This window comes from Corvus cornix, chromosome 1A (genome assembly GCF_000738735.6).
Source record: "Corvus cornix cornix isolate S_Up_H32 chromosome 1A, ASM73873v5, whole genome shotgun sequence".
Taxonomy (NCBI): Eukaryota; Metazoa; Chordata; class Aves; order Passeriformes; family Corvidae; genus Corvus; species Corvus cornix.
Window position 1 is genome coordinate 39,630,004 of NC_047057.1, and position 16,918 is coordinate 39,646,921.

The window sequence follows — 16,918 nt, forward strand, 5'->3', positions numbered from 1 at the left end:
ACATCTTGTCCCTCTCAGCTGTTGCGTTCAGGGACGGCAGGGGGCTGGCCATGCATTGTTCTTATTTTGAATGCCTGGACTTCATTATTCTGACAGCACAAGTAACAAACTTGGGCTATGACTAAGACATCAGAGAAGGCAGGGAATGGGTGGGCAACTCCTGATGTAGGCAGTTGCTATTTGGAAGTTTTCTCCCACAGCTCACAGCCTCAGGAGAATCTTTAAAAGGTACAGCAGTTGTTGCAGTCCGCCTGGTGATGTACATCGCTTTCTGGAAGTTCGGAGATCAATGCCATTATTCCATTGGAGCCACAAGCATCCTCTCCCCTCCCCCACCCTGAGAGTGGAGAGAAATACAGAATAGCAGTCTGCTAACCTGAGCCAGATAGAAATGTTGGTAGGGTGTGACAGAAAGGGATGCTTTGTCTTTTGCAACAGAGAGGAGCAAGAAATATGGGAATCCTGGACCATGCCTTCACACAGATCATTTGTGGGGGGACCACAAGGACCCCAAACAACTCTGAAGGAAACCTGGCATCTCAGAGTGCTCCTGGGTCACCAAGCCACAAAAAAAGGAACAAAATTGCAAGCAACTGCAGGTTCGCTGTGGGGCTTCCAAAGAAAAATTTCTTACAGTCTTTCATGAAAGACCTAGTATGCCATGATGTTCAATTAACTATGATTTGTGTCTTCTTGCCTTTAGAAAAACATTCTTTTTGTTTTTCTTTTTTTAAACTTTTATTGGCATTTATCACACTTACACTTGGCAACACATGGGATGCTTTCAATGTCCTGAGGCAGCCACCATTTAACACTGTTCCCAAGCACATGCTGAAGAATAGAGCCACTTCCACAGGACCTTACTACATCTTTTATGAATTTCCTGCTTGATAGCATGAAGGAATAAAAATACTGAGAATATTTGAAGAATTTTTAAATGAAGAAAAAAAAATGAAAGAAGGTTTATTGAGAGGGGCTGCAACAAAAGCTAGGGCAGGTAAAGCAGAGAAAGAACTTCACAGAAACAGAGGAAGAGTGTCAGCAAACAGACTGATCAAAGTCTAGTAGTATAAGATTGGAAGCTGAGGACAAATAGAAGGCCATGTATGCATTTGGATCTTTATATAGGAAGTGAAATATGTCACAGAGTTACAAGAGTTCTTGATGTTTCCTGAGCCTTCTGATGGTGAGTGCATGTCAGCACTTGGCTAACCACAGGCTGATGTGGTTCACACATGGGGTCAGGAGATTAAATTTAAGAGTAAGCTCCCAGTTTAGTTATCACTGAAAGGAATTTAGTTTGCATACACCAGAAGCACATAGAGAACCAAGACAACACATGCAGACAGAAAAAACCAGAGGGATTCATATTAAAACATAAAAAAAAAATAGTATTGCTACGATCAATTTGGTCTGATAGCTAATGTGAGTAACTTGAATTATATTTTAAATTTCCAGTAGGGGAAGAGAGCCATTTCTGATTTTCCTTCTATGTAATTTGAATTTTAAACCTAAATTTGGTGATTAAAAACTTCCATCACCCCAACAATTTTTAGTCTGGTTCCATAATATAATCAGCTGAAATATTTCATACAATGAAATTAAAAGGAATCACTCTACCTACCTACTCTTCCCCACTAATCACAGACCATAAATCTGTGTTAAGCTAAAGTATATTTTATACAGGAAGGATTTCAATCATTAAACACTAAAAGTGATGTCTCTAATAAATTAACCAGAATTAGCCATTCTTTCTGTGAAAAATATATGCCTTTTCCAACTGTATTTATAGGGGAGACACAGCCACATTCAATGCTGCAATTCTAAAAGGCTCAAAATAAGGTTATTGGCAGGCCCACTTCTATTACACCTTAGAATTACCATGCCACACATACTTGTGGCTGATCTGTGAATTTACATAACTTTTGAAAAAACTCAGATACCTTTCACTATACATATGCATGAATCAAATTTCATATACACAGGTCAGATGCATTCTGAACTTAATGATATATTCACAGCTCAAGAATAATAGATCCATGCATACATGGCAGGTATTTGTCCCAGGTGCACAGTTCTTACTAAACACGTAGGTATCAATTCTACTCAGAACAGAACTGAACAAGATAAATAATGGACTACCATTTAAGCTTCCTTTTTGTTCTCCATTCTTACTGCTCCAAAAACTGGCTAGGCTCAGAGAGCGTGATTTTTTAAACCATAACGTCTGGATAGACCAAGCACATTCATAAACTGACATCTGGATGTTCCATGTTTTCTAACAGTGTTTATCAGCCTGTCATATGATTGATGGAATATAACCATATGCCCAGGAATGGCCCTAAAAGATCAAAGATCGGAACAAAGACTACCAGCCCTCTGCTCTTTTTAACTGGTTTTATACAGAGTAATAGGCTCTTAGTTCCTCATTCAACTCTGAATGCACACTGAAAAGCAGATGCATAAACATCTTTGAGTCTGTGCATGTATTTTAATCTCTCCACTTGGTCTGCACATGCCAGCTCCTATGTTCAGATTTTTGTTACCCCGGCATAGTATCCCCTTCCCTAATCAATACATTCCTATCAACTCCTACAAGGCAATTACAGTTACATTTCTTTGATGAGTCCTATTAGTGAAAAAGAATTCAGAGCTGACAGTGACAAAAAAGGGAGAATAAGACAAGCAATGTACATGAAGCATTAGAATCCCTGAAGTTTAAAACAGAAACCTTGAATTGCATTGCTACAACTCTAAATTGCAAAGTAACTTCTCTTACAATTTCAGGTAATGTGACAAAATCTAAGCAAAATTGGAGTGCATAAATATCTGCCTTAAATTTCTGACATTGAGTTAGCACCGAATCTTCTTTTCATTTTCCAAACCTGCAGTGGGCAAACTCATCTTATTTTGCACTCGGCCCAGCATTGGGCAAGGGATTGACACAGATGACTTCCAAAGGTCCCTTCCACACTAAATAATTCCATGGGACAGGAATCAAACAAATCAACCACCAAACAAATCCAAGAACCCAGAAACACAGACTTTGCTTCTTTTCAAAGGAATGATACATGGTGTTGAATTGAGTTTACATGGTGTTGAATTGAGTAAACTCAGGCATCTGTACCCAGCCATAAGGAGGCACCTTTGCAGAGACTGAGTAAATTTTACTAAAGATTTCTTTACCAAGACTTGGCACCTCAAATCCTACTTGGTTATACCAGTGGTGCCTAACCATGGATCTGGCAAGCTGCTGCAGCTCATTGTGCGACCAGAAAACTGCAGAGAAGAGGTTGGGGGAAGAATGGAAGTAGAGGGGGAACAGAAAATTAAGACATGGATTGACCATCCTGGTCATTAGGAGAAAGTGAGAAACAGGCCAGGTACCTACAGCAACCCACAAGTGAGTGGACAGCCACCTTGCTCTGTCAGGATGTGACTGAATCACTGAATATTTAGGGTTGCAAGGAACCTCTGGAGATTACCTACTCAACCTGAAGGCGTTGAGTGGAACACAGGCATCCAAGAATGAGCACTGACGAAGCTGGAATTTCTTTCCAGTGGGTGTTAAGAACTGCAAGCAGTGGATTAAACACCTCTGTCCCATATTTTCAAGACCATGGAAGTCCATGATAACTGAATAAGCTCTCATGTACATCATTTTGTACAATACTTCCCATGCAGCCAGGACTGCAAAGAGGAAGGAGAGGAGAGAACGGGATAAATCAGGTGGCATATTTTTCAACTTAAAGAGGTGACATTAATAGCTGAAGGTGCACTATATGCCTCTTTATTCAAAGGAGAGAAGGAAAGCTTGTGTTCTTTACCAGAAAAAGGCTGACTTGCCTGTAGTAATACAACTTAAGTTATTCTTGACTGATCTAAGCCAACAAAAGTATGACTTTTCAAATGTGTTTCTCTTTCTTTAAATAGAAAAATAAAAGCTCCATTGATACTGAACTTAGTACTTCTACAGTACAAAGTTTATCACTTTACGCAGTATCCTGAATGTAAGTAAAGCAATCCCTCAATGAAAGATGCATTAAGTCACCAGCATTTTACTGTTAATACATAATCACTGTTCCTTAGATTCATCCTGAGCCACAGAGCAGAAATTACCAATCCCTTGGTTGGTGCCCACAAAGCATCCAACACTTGCAAGGAGTGCAACATACAGTGAACTTGTGTAACACCTGCAACTATCCCAAGCCCCCAGAGAGGTTCTGAAGGGGGAGCAGGGTACTGACGAATTCCTGCTTCCCTTGAAATGCATGTAGCACACAAATGCTCCCTAGAAATAGATTTTTAGGCAATGTGGTAACTTTAGAACTCTTCTAATTTGAAACAAAACTGAGTCTCTTATTTTAGTAGTAGTTCTGGACCTGAGTGCTCAGGCATCACAGCCATACACAATGGCAGCTTGAGAAGCAGTACACTAAAGTTCTCTAAACATATTGTCTTTCTTGTCCATCGTGTAGCTACTTCACCATGTACTACAAAGCCTTTTCCAGGCTGACTGGTTCCTATTTCAGTGTTTTCTCCAGTCATTTGCATGGAATCTAATCCAACAAATTCTTGAATTCATGGAAATTCTGTCATGGACTTCGGTGGGTTTGGATCAGTACAGATGGTTGGAAAAGTCACTAACATAGACAAGCCATCAATCTCCTGTCATTTTACTCCCTCCAAACAAAGGCATAAAGATCACAAATGCCTGTTATGCCATACCAGGAAGCATGCTGGATGTTATGTGACCATTGCCTACAACATTACCAGAAATCATGAACAAGTTGCCCCTCTAAAGACGCAACATTCAACTGGCAAAAACAGCGACTGCTTAAAGTAATCTGTCCTACTAGAGGGGGAAAGAATGTGGTTCACTGTCATTACATTAAGATTTTTCAGGCTGTATGCAAAAATGTCGTAGCAAATCTATAGCGTTAGCTGCATTATGGCTCTATCAAGAATGAACTCTGTATTAGCTCAGTTAGGAATTCTGCAGCTCAGTTTAAACATCCAGATAAGGGGAATGGACAAAAATTCCAACACAGAGCACAGGATATGGCCATCCTTGGTTAAGAGTTATATAAAGCTTCTTTTCAGGAGGGACTCCATTAACAAATTAATTGATAGCAACTCTGTTATATTAACTTCTCTCTGATTATGCTGATAGTCATGTATGGATAAGGTATCAAAGTATGTCCTCAATACTGACTTTCTCTAAAACTACCTGAAATTTCTGTGGTAGGTATCCTATAGAGGTGGGAAATGAAAAAGTTGTCTTCCTTCTTCTCACTGGACCCCACCCTATTTGGCATCTTCTATTATCACAATTGTCCAAGAGTCTTGGAATTATTTATTTAAGTGAATATTGTAACAAACACCTCTGCAATCTCATTTAGCCTGGAAAAAATTTACCAGATGCAGTTCTTTCACTTGGGAAGCTCTGGGAATAAGAAGACAGAAAGCTCCTTGGCTTCTGCCTGACAAAGGCTCTTAGACAAGCATTCATTTTGCTCACCTTGAAGGCCACCACCTTAGATGTGAATCTAATTTTAGTCCCTCACCTTTCTATCCATAACTGGCTTTAAAAGCTTGTTTTCTGTTTACACTGACATTTGATTTGCACACCACAGTTGAGGAGTCATTTCAAGTTACTTGTAATTTTGCTGCAGGAAAAAGAAGTCAAAATCTAACTACCATTTGTTCTAGCCTGTCCACAGTGACATCAGCTTGAAAACTCATTTCATTGGATCGTTCCGGGTATTTTGCATTTACCAGCTATTTTTTCCAAATTGTTTAATAGATATAGTGACTGATAAAACCAGATCTTACTGCAATTATGTCTCTTCAGATGTCCTCAGCAGGATCGCTCTTAGGCAGCACAGTGTAATTCCAATAAGGAAAATCCTTCCTATTGTCTGAGTTGCATTACATGCATATTCCTCCTCCTAGTTAACTCCTTACCTGCCAGTCTCCACTAAACTATGATATCACCTTTAACAGAAGCATCCTGCACTCCTTCCACACAGGAGGGGTGGTCAACGCAGTACGTTAGAAAAAGGACTTATTCCAACTATCTGTTCTTTATGTCATCCCTCTGACCTCCTACCTCCCTTAACCACAACCAAAACAAAGAAGTTGGTTTCACATTTTTTAGTCTGAAATCCCCCAATTCCCATTATAGAAATGCATTTAAATACCACACAAGTACTACAGCAGGAGGCAGACAGCTAGATTTTGCATTTGCACCTCATCCCCGAGGGTATCGGGGCTAAGGAGGGAATGTCTAACTCAGAAATAGAAGGTTCAGTACCTAGTATCTTTTATTTCGGCGTCTGCTATTTCACTTGATCAATAACAACCGCAGTCTCCACCGGCTTCGAGCGGGGACTCACACAGCCGAGCACTCCTGGACCATCTTCCTAGCAATGGTGACACAGGCGTTGCTCCGAGGAACCCCAAGCCCCCGCACCCGTCCTCCGGCAAGTCTCGCTGCTTGGCACCTCAACATTTTCTTCGGTCACTTCGTCAGCAGCCAAGAGGAGAAGCATCCATGGGAAAAATGGCATATTACAAATTTTGCTTTGGGAAGCAGAGCTCGGTTCAGACCATTGTCGGGAGCAGGAGGGGGGGGAGCGGCTCTTAAAGCTCCAGCAGCCCCTTTCGAGCAACAGCATCCTTGCAGCTGGAGGCAAACGATCAGAGGGGAGGGGGCAGGGCGAAAGCATCTTTCTTTTATTTCTTATCTTTTGTTAAACTTAACGGTAACCGGCTTCCCTGGTTCTTCGATACCTCCCAGGCTAATTATGCCTGTGTGCGTGACTGCAGTCCACACGCACGCACGACTGCCTGAATGATCAAAAAGCAAACGGGGTTTTCTGCTTTACAGAGAGAAATCCTCTGCCCAAGACTCATCGCTGCCTGGCTGGCACATCGCTGCCCGGCTGGCACCGTGCGGAGCCCGCTGTCAGCCGTACGGAGCCGGGAGCGGGAGAGCCCGGCCGGTCACCCAGGGCACGCGGCCGCGCCCCAGCCTGCGCGCCCCGGGCAGCGCTGCCAGCCCCGCATCGCCCGGGGACGCCGGCACCGGGGGCGGCACGAGAGCGCTACGCTACTACATCCTGTAATTTAAGGAGCTCAGGCAAACGCCACAACATCTCTTCTAACCGTAGAGCGTAATAAAACGAATCATCTGCGGTAATCCGACCGTGAGAAAGCAGGGCTTAAACCTGCCCTAATCTCAATAGTCCGGACGTGTAATTAATACCACACACTGGGGAACGCCGGGCGCGGGCAGGCGCCCAGGGCCGGGGTCCGGAGCCTGGCCGGGGCCTCAGGGCGGGGGTGGAGGCGGAGGGAGCGGCGCGGTGGTGCCGGGCTCGGCGCGGGGACTTCCCCTGAAGCCGCTGCAGTGGTTTTCACCAGTCCTTAAATAAATTCTGAAGTAATCGCGTCTGCCTCCTCTGCCTCACGCACGCGGCTCCCCAGATGCTGCTGCCGCTGCCGCTGCTTCGCGGCTCGCTCGGCATTAATTCCCTCACGCCCACTCCTTAGGAAAAAAAAAAAAAAGAAAGAAAGAAAGAAAAAAAGGGGACACCAGGGCGTGACCTGGATGTTGAGCGGCGCTACCTCCAGCCCTTGCAATTCCGCTGCCCACGGCTGTGCAGCCCCCGGGCGGCTCGGAGGGGCTGGAGGGGCTGCGGCGTCCGAGCCCCCCGGCGCCGCCTCCGCCCGGCGCGCCGGCGGCTGCTGCCGCCCCCGGGAGTGTCCCCGCGCCTCCGCCGCACCCCTCAGAGCCCGGCAGCCCCGGCTCAGGCTGCCCGAGGCGGGCGGGAGCAGAGGGGTGGGGAGATGGGACCCGTGGTAGGTGTCCGTGGAAGTGGGCATTGTGAATGAAGGAGTACCAGCTGGCGTTTTCAGAGTGTGTGTTTGAAATTAGATTGAGCCCAGTTTGAGTATGATGTGCATGTATCAACTACTCAAACTTTGCTCTTGCAAGAAATATTTCAATGTTTGTTTACATTTCTTCTGCATAGGAAAAGAGTTTCATCCATGAAGGATTGACTGTGTTGCTTCAGAAGCCTGAAGTCTCTTCATGTGCTGAGGAAATGTGCTGGAGAGGAGAGGGAGCCACAGCCAACAGTGTGCTGAAGCTCAGTGATGCTCACTGCTGAGCTGGCTTCACAGGAGGTGTGACACCGTATTGTGGGAAATATAAATGCACGGAGGATGCACATCCACGGTGTAAGGCTAGTAGCTGAGAAGAGTTGCCAACATGGACATTTCAAAACCAAGTGCAGAGAAAATAGTGGTGCCATGCCAGAGTGTGTTGCCAGAGCTTGGCTTTTCAGTGCAATGCATGGGTGAAAAGAGAAAAAAAAAGATAACTCTTCCTCTCCACCTGTGCCATTATTCCAAGTGGCTTTTTGTCATTGCACTTGGTTATTTCAGATCATTATCTTGATTTAATTATCAGCATGCAAACCATTAGAGCAGTTGCATGATAATCCACTGTAGCTGAGGGCAAGATCCTTCATCTGTGAGATTCTTCTACCGTGTGACTATCACAAATCTGAGCTTTGAGTTAGGTAAGGAAAGAGCAAGCAACTCAAAAAACACTCGTTGAGAGCAATCATGCTCAGGAGGCACCACCCAGGCTGGCTGGTATGAACTTCTTCAAAGGAGGGCATATCTGATGGGGTTCTTTACATTTTTGTTTAAAGATTTTTTTCCCTTTCTTTGAAATGAAAGATCAGGGTTTGCAGCTTCAAACACTCTAGAACTCACCTCTGTTACATTTATAACACATCTGTATGAGTGGAAGTATCACCCTTTTCTAAATATTGATAAAGATGGGTGTCGCTGATGACATCCTGCCTTTTTCCCCTCTTTCAAACAGCATTTTCCTGCTTAAAGTGTTTGCCAGGCATGAGGGAGATCTGTCCATTTTCACTCAAGGTGACTGTTTTCAGCACTTACCTTGGAAGATATTCCAGTCCCTGTTCCATGTACTGAAGGAGTCAGTTATTTACAAGCTGTATAGCAGACAGATCTCCTTCACAGTCATTTGATTTACAAACACCTATAGAATAGTTTTGGAAGTCTGTTGGCACCTCAACTCCTCATGCCCATCCTCCCTACTGATTTGCAATCATAAAAGCAAAAACCCAGCACAGAAGGATTATTATTGCACCTCAAGGTATTGGTATTGCTACCCATACTGGTTGACCTGCTGCCCTTATCTCCGCCGTTGCAGATTCACAGATGAGAAAGTGGCTGAAGTACCCTTGTGTCACTGTGCTGAGGTTACTGCAGAGTGCAGAAGCTGCCAATTAGCACCTGTGCTTTGTGGCACCAGTTTAAACAGGAGCCTCCTTCTCTTCAAGCATGTACAGGTTTGACGTCAATAAGATGGAAGAAGAAGGGAAAACTCTAAAGAATGGGAAATGAACTATGAAAAGCCACAAAAACTGGGTTGGAAAAAGATGTTTGGGCTTTGTAATAGTAAAGGAATTCTCCCTGCAGTAGGGGACATCTTTTGGTAAAACTTAACTAGTGGAGAGTTTCGATCAGGAGCATAAGAGCATAATAATATATTCCATGGAAACTTTAGTAGTGAAAGGTATTTAGTGCACTATTTAATTATGAGCTTAAAAGCCCCTTGAATGGAATTTGACCATTAGATCTCCAAAACATAGTTTTGCTTATCTAGGCTCCAAGTATTATATTAATTCTATTATCTATTATCTATTTTATTATATTAATTCTAATAATTCAATTAGTTATCCCAGAAATATGAAATGCCCTGTCGCTCTGGGAGGTTCTGTATTTTTGTATGTATATACTGGCATCAGGTATTTGAGTAACTGGAACTTACAGCAGATAAATTAAGTGGATGAAGACAGGTAGGAAGGTAGGTGAGACTGTATTTTTTATTACTTTAGGAAATCCTCCTTACATTTGCCAGGTTACTTTTAAAAAAATATATAATCTTATGTCAGAAAGACACATCTGAAAGCTGTGTAAGTGCTGCCGTGGGGCTTTCTCATTTGCTGTCTCCAACAAAGGTAAAGTGGAGAATAATGAAATCCTTTGCTATGAACAGGGTAAAAGAGGACACCACCATGCTCTCGAGGAATAACTGATCATATAGGGAGGTGAAGACCAACTCGGGAAAGATTTGCTGTTACTTTGAAGACATACAGTGCAAACTGAAGAGCAAGTGATGGTGGCAAACTTATGTGATACAGTCAACACAGTAAGGGAAGAAAGTGATTCCTGAATCATACCTGAATCAAAAATGATGCACCATTTCAATTTTTAAAGCCTTTTAATTGCTACTACAGCATGTTGAAGACCTGAATAAGGTTTCTAGATTAAAATAGAGAAAGGGAAATATGTCTTAGAAATGTTACATAGGAAGAAAAAAAAAAAACCAAAACAAAAAAAGCAGCAATATTTAGAGCTGGTCTTTCCTTGATAAAGACACCATTAGAGACTGAGAAAGAAGCACAAAAATAAAGTTCAGAAGATCTTGGCTAAGACTAGGAAAAGTGTAATATTGTGTGAATAAATTACATTCCAATGTAATTTGAGTAAAAATTCCAACTGTACTTTACAATTACATTCACGGTTATTTCCCAAAGGTTCTCTGCATATTATCATAGCTTTAAGGGTTCCTCTGTAGTTCCTCACTTTAAATTGCTTACCTATTTCAGCTGTGAACTTGATTGCTGCATCTCACTAAAAGACTGTCATAAACTATTTTCTCACACACAAACATACACACACACACACACTCTGTATGTGGCCTCAGAAAGCAACATGGCAGCCTTAAAAGTGTCTCATTGCAGACGTTTGATGGGGAGGGAGAAAGTTCAAAGGATGAGTATACCTTTAGCTTAGATGTGATTTGTTCAAAGCCAATTAAAGATCAATAAAATACAAGCCTGAGAGTTTTATAGCATAGTTAGCACCTTTTGGTACAGCTGAAAGTCCTCAGCTGGGAAAGTTTTTATTTCTGTCTCAGTCTCATCTGCAGGGCAGGCTCTAGTTTGCAGCTACAGGAGAGCTGATTGGAGCACTGGAATTTTTTGGTCTTACTGCTCTCCTTTAGTGTGATTTTTCTGGTGACATGATTTAAGGGATGGTAAAGACCTGCTTGAGTATCCCAGATGCTCACATACTGTTGTACCTGAGAGCCTGAAATTGAAGGGCAACATTTTTTTTTGTGATCTAAGGCTTGTTCAAGAACAGTCATTTTGTTCTTTTTCCACTCTCTCTTCTGCTGGTCAGCTGAAGCGTTGCTTGCAACAAAAATGGCATAAGGTATGAGTATACATTTTAATTCAGTCTACTATTGAAATACTTATGGTGTAATAGAAAATTCTACTTTACCTAATTACCATAAAAATTGAAACTTGTCATTCAGCTGTATTGAGAGTAGCTAGCTGTGCTATCAGATTCCCAGAATACAATTTATTTATTATTTTAATTACCTTCAACGTATAAGTGCAAGTAAAAGAGTGCATGAAGGCAAAAAAACCTCTTGCATTCCTGGCATAATTTTTATCTAGTTTCATGTTTTTTACAAAATGCACTAGATTAGGCTTTACCAATGGTATGGAACAGATCTGAGTTGGTTACAACGATGTCTTTAAAAGCTGCTGAGATGAAGACATGTAAAAGAGAAATTTGTGTTATATGCACACTGCTCAGCTATGGAGCTTCCTTTTAATCCATGGAAATGTAAAACATAAAGACTATCAAAATAGCAACTCTAATCAAGAAATAATACATCATGGTGTCAAATATACTTTGAGCATTTTCAGGTTTGTGATCATAATGCATTTGTTAAAGGTTATTTGATTCATAATCCACTTCATTACACAGTGTGAGTTAAGGGAGGAACTAATTCCAAAGCCAAGCTCAGGGACCACAAAGTAGATGTTGACCAGAGGAATCAGCAAAGAACATGAGACATAACTGCTGCTGCTGCAAGATCTTGTCATTAAGAAACAATCCAATCTATAATACCATGGGTAGTAAAACAGACCTCATAGCCAGCATCACAACAACCTGACACCACTAGTCCACCTTTCCACCCCTAGATTCTTGCTCCGTCACACATGAAAAAGTTTAGAAGGTAAAGACCAATAACCTCTCCATCTGGAAAGGTCAAGATGTTGAAGCATTGCATATATGTTTCAGATCATGCCTGGCTGCTTCACACATAAATAAATCAAACTTGTTTGCAGTAAACCCATGCAAAGCAGTATTTGAATTAGAATTTCCACACTAGATTTCCAGGTAACTCTATCTCATTGAGATAGCTTGAGCTAGTTAGATTTCATAATCTTTCAGCTTTGCTGCAAAAATGCTATCCATCTGGATGAAAATACTGCAATGATCAGGAAAGTCCATTATTGCATTGTGGTGCAGTATGGCCCCTCAGCCAGACAGGTTACCCAGAGAAAGCCAAAATATACACTCCACTTCCTATTCCAGATTTCATGCACAGAGAGGGAAAATTTTAAAACAAGTCCTGATTCTCAATGTTTTCAAATATTCCGTGTCTGTAGTTTGAATTAATTAAAGTTTGGAGGCTGACAGTTATATTCTTTTATTATAAAAGGATGTTTCCTTGTTGAGAAAAATCTCATCTGCTCAGCAAAAATAATAAAATGAAGGACTCTCATAGGATTTTCTTAGCTTCTGGGCTGGATGCAGCAGTGTATAAAGATGCCAAGACAAAGACACACAAGAAAACATGCTGAAGTAAGACAATTCATTGTACACCACCTGCCTGTGACAAGATAAAGTAAAAAATGCACAAGAGATGCTAGTTAAAACAGATGTTAGTGAAAATGCTTTGTGAATTACTTGAAAGGTATATCAATACTATGAGAGAGAATAGGATATAAGGAACCATAGGTTAAATGCATTATCTAGAAAGTTAAACAATTCATTAAAAAATGATCTGTTTACTTTAAAAAAGTCTCCACATCTTTTAACCACTCAGTTTCACATGTAGCCAAAGTGTGTCCCCTTCCATTTTGGTGCAGTTAAGAGAATGATAACTTCTGGTGCTACAAAAGAATTTCCTAAGATAATTGGTTGCCAACAGAATAAAGCTTTGCTTTGTCAATAGACAAAGTCAATAATTTAGGAGATTCCAGCACTATGATCCGATACTCACTCTTGTTCATTCCTACTAGCTGTAAAAAGCTTTAAAGAATGCTGAGTTTTTTGTGGGGCTGTGCTTCATCTGGGAAATCTTCCTCATAGGCATGCAAAATAACATTTATTCATTTTTTTAAATAAAAAACTCATGCTTACAGAACAAAAAATGTAACAATACAATTGTAAATCTTTCTCCAACAGGGTTTTCTTTAGCTTTACTGTATACATGTACTGGCTCTTTCACACTTTTTTAAGGTTTGCGTTGTGGGGGTTTTTGTTTTGGTTTGGGTTGATTTTTTTGGTTTCTTTTTTGTTTGTTTTTTTTGATTTAGATTTTTTTGGTGGAAATTGTTTGTTAATGAAATTATATTGAAATAAAAGAAAGTACTTTTCTTGATTTCTGGACAATGTAAATTAATTTTGTTGAGTACATAGGGCCAGTTACAAAATCAGGCCTTTTAAAAAAAGAGAGAACAAGAAAAAGAAATTGAATTATTTATTCACTGTGGAGTCTAACAGTCCTGTTAGACCTGATAATAGCAAGTACTTTGGAGAGATTTTCAGTTCCTTTTCTAGAAAAAGGAGACTGACTTTGGGAGTTCCATCTGTACAAAATATTTTCTTAATTGATGTAAAGCTGAGGGAGAAAAGTCAGTATATGGACCATACTTGTTTGTGGCACAAGCTTAGATTTCCAGTTATCAGTAAGAGAAAAACAGTGGAAGGTGTAGGAGTACAGAAAGCCACTACTAGTTCCTTGTTTTGGTAGGTCATGTACTCGCATGTGTTTTCATACCCAAACCATTTTATTATGTATCTGTTGAGTTTGCTGCCCTCAAAATATACCTGACAGAGAACCTCAAATAGTAATAAAAAATGACTGACAAGAACAAAACAAAACAAAAAAAAAAAAAAAAAAAAAAGGAAGAGAGAGAGAAATTGAAGTGTCTGGCATATAACTGTTCTTGCAACCAGAAGTTTATTTAACAGTGTGGCCCAGACAGCATTAACTGCATTACAGGAGGGTTGTTAGTTTTCAGCCTCTCCCCTTGTCACACTGCACAGCAATACAGGGCTCTTGGCTTTGCTCTTTTCTGTACACGGATACAGTAACATGAATACTCAGCCATCCATGAACCAAGAACTGTGACTGCTTGTGGTGCCATTAAATATGTAGCAGTACAAATTTAAATTTGCATAAAACTCAGTTATGTTGAGCCTACTTTTTATTTTGCTGTCTGTATGTTAGATTGTTATGGATTACATTAGACAAAAGGAAAGCTATTTTACAACTTATGTTGCATTATATTTTATTGTCAATTATGTTTCTTTTGCTTATAAGTTCTAGTGCCTTTTAATGCTTGTTATATTTAATGAAAAATATAAAAATGCTAATTCTACATTTTTCAAGTATCTGCAAAAAAATAACAGAAAAAATACTAATGGTCTAGAAATCCAGTAGTAGGAAGAAATATACGTATTTACAGTGTTTTTAAGTTTTACCCTTCAAGTGAGTCATATTTTCTGCTAATTATATGCTTTGCTGCTAGCAATTTATCTTGTTACTTTCAAACTATTTTCTGTCATGGCAGAGATTTCTTAACATCTGTGTGTATATGGCAAACTTCACATTTCTCCTACCATTAGCTAACAGAAGGGTAGGAAAGACAAGCAGAAGAGCAGAGATGAACAAAAACTCACTGTTTGCTGTATTCCAGATCCCGGCTGAAGACTTGACACATTTCATGCACACACACATGCTTGTGTCCACACCCAGCAACAGATCCCCAAAAGAATAATAAAAAAAAATAACATGCCTACAGAATCTCAGTGCAAGCAGAATTCTCCAGAAAATTACCAGATAAATTTATCAAAATCACTTATATTATTAAAGTATTGAAAATGAGCAAATCTTACTGTAAAATGTGACCACTAGAAGTTCCATTTTGGAATTAAATTTTCACACACACCTAGGAAATTATGTTTTAGTGTTCACATTTTTCTTCTCCATGTCTACTTTGTATCCTCTAGATTTTTTTATTCCTACTTTTTCAGCATTTGTTTGATTTTGGCAAGAATATTTTTCAGTTTATTACTAGAAAGCTGAAGATGACTGTTAACAGATATTATTGATTATTAATCATATTTTAAAAAAGCTACTCTAGATGTAGCTAAACCATAAGTATATTTACTTACCATTCTCAGGAAGAAAAAAATAACTGTTATCATCATAGTGTGATTAGTACAATTAGTCACTTATTTTCAAATTAAATTGAAGCCGTGATCAAAAGATGAGTGTCATACTACTTACTCTGCTAAGGAGAGAGAAAAATAGACAATGACTACCACTAGCTGAGTTCAGATGTCAAAACACCCACAAAGTACAGGATGCTCTTTTCCCATCCACTCATTTAATAAATATTTACTGGCAGGCCTCATCCCATGATGCAGTATGGCCCTCTTAGAATACTAAACTAAACCCTGTTTTCCTTCACAACTTCCTTTTCATGCATAGCTCATTTTCTTGTGTGACTCTTCTCAGAAGCAATAGGATACCTCTTCATCTAACACTTAGCTCAGGTCTAAAGAGTAGCAGGGGTATAATTAGATCTTTAAAAAGCTGAGAACTTCCCTGCTATGGAACTTCAGTGCTACAGATGCAAATGGAGAAAAAGAATATTCAAGTGTACTCTTGTCAACAAAATTATTGAAAAAAAGATTGAGTTTGGCATAGAAAATATTTTACTGATAAAGAAAAACCTATACATGCAGAACACACAAAAAAAATGGAGTCAATGCTAGTCGATAGTAAATGATATACTTAAATATGGAGAAAGTTTCTGCAGATCTTGAACTTAAAAATATGTTGAGCATTTTTCCAAATAGTTTCCAGATAGTGAAAGCTCATGAATAACTCTCTTCCCCTAGATTTATTATTTAAGATCTGACTAAGAATCATCTGAACAAAAAAGTCCATTTACTTTCTTTAAAAATCAAACCTATTGAGTTTAACTAAATAAAGTAAGATGTTTTGTAGACTCGCTGCTTTTCTTGAGACGGTTTTTAATACAGAAGGACAACAACACAAAGAGACTATGTTGTATGCTAGGCCAGATATTGGTGTAAAGAACTGGATGAAGTTCTGGCATATATAGTCATGGATTTTAGCCTCAAAAGACTTGGGATTTCACAGCGGTCAGATGTTCAAAAGCATCATTCATTATGTCTGTTTAATTTTTTAATTACAAAACCAATTGATATTCTCTTTTGTTCATGTTGTTTAACAAATTGGTATGTTTGCTCCCGTATTCATATCTGAGCATAGAAAATGATTGTTGTTTTCTGAGTCTTATGGAATTTGAAAAGTAGGGAATCTAAATAAAAAGTTACCAGCATTTGTTAATAGCTCCCAGGACCCCGAGGCTCCAAATATATTACAAGGTATTTGCAAACTTCTGTAGCCCAGTGCAAGAAGTGGAATCCTGTTATTTCATAAACTCGCCATATCACAGTACTATCAGCTCCACCCTGGACAAATAAAGAAGTTTTCTTTCTGTGGATTATAGAATATCAGTTACAGATTTCATTTTCTTGACATTAAAATGGAACTGTTTGTAGATATTTCTTTGTCCCTTGAAAGCTCAATGAATCCCAAGGGCACCATCACTCCTGACTGTCCCTGTCCCCTCCCTGACTTCCCCCCACCCTGCTTGGGGCACAGAACCCTGTGTTA

The 16,918-nt window shown here is 39.9% G+C and overlaps 1 protein-coding gene across 6 annotated transcripts in view; it reads right to left on the reverse strand.

Annotated features, from left to right (window-relative positions):
• The window catches only part of PPFIA2 (PTPRF interacting protein alpha 2), a 296,049-nt gene extending 289,408 nt beyond the window's left edge, over positions 1 to 6,641 (reverse strand). For 4 of the 6 annotated variants that reach the window (XM_010413748.4, XM_010413749.4, XM_010413746.4 and 1 more), the window contains exon 1: positions 6,317 to 6,637. The gene's annotated coding sequence lies outside the window, so the exon portion shown is untranslated. Of the gene's footprint in view, positions 1 to 6,316 lie in introns of all 6 variants that reach the window. The other 2 variants (XM_010413754.4, XM_019279831.3) reach the window with 2 other exon arrangements.
• Positions 6,642 to 16,918: the final 10,277 nt, after the last annotated feature.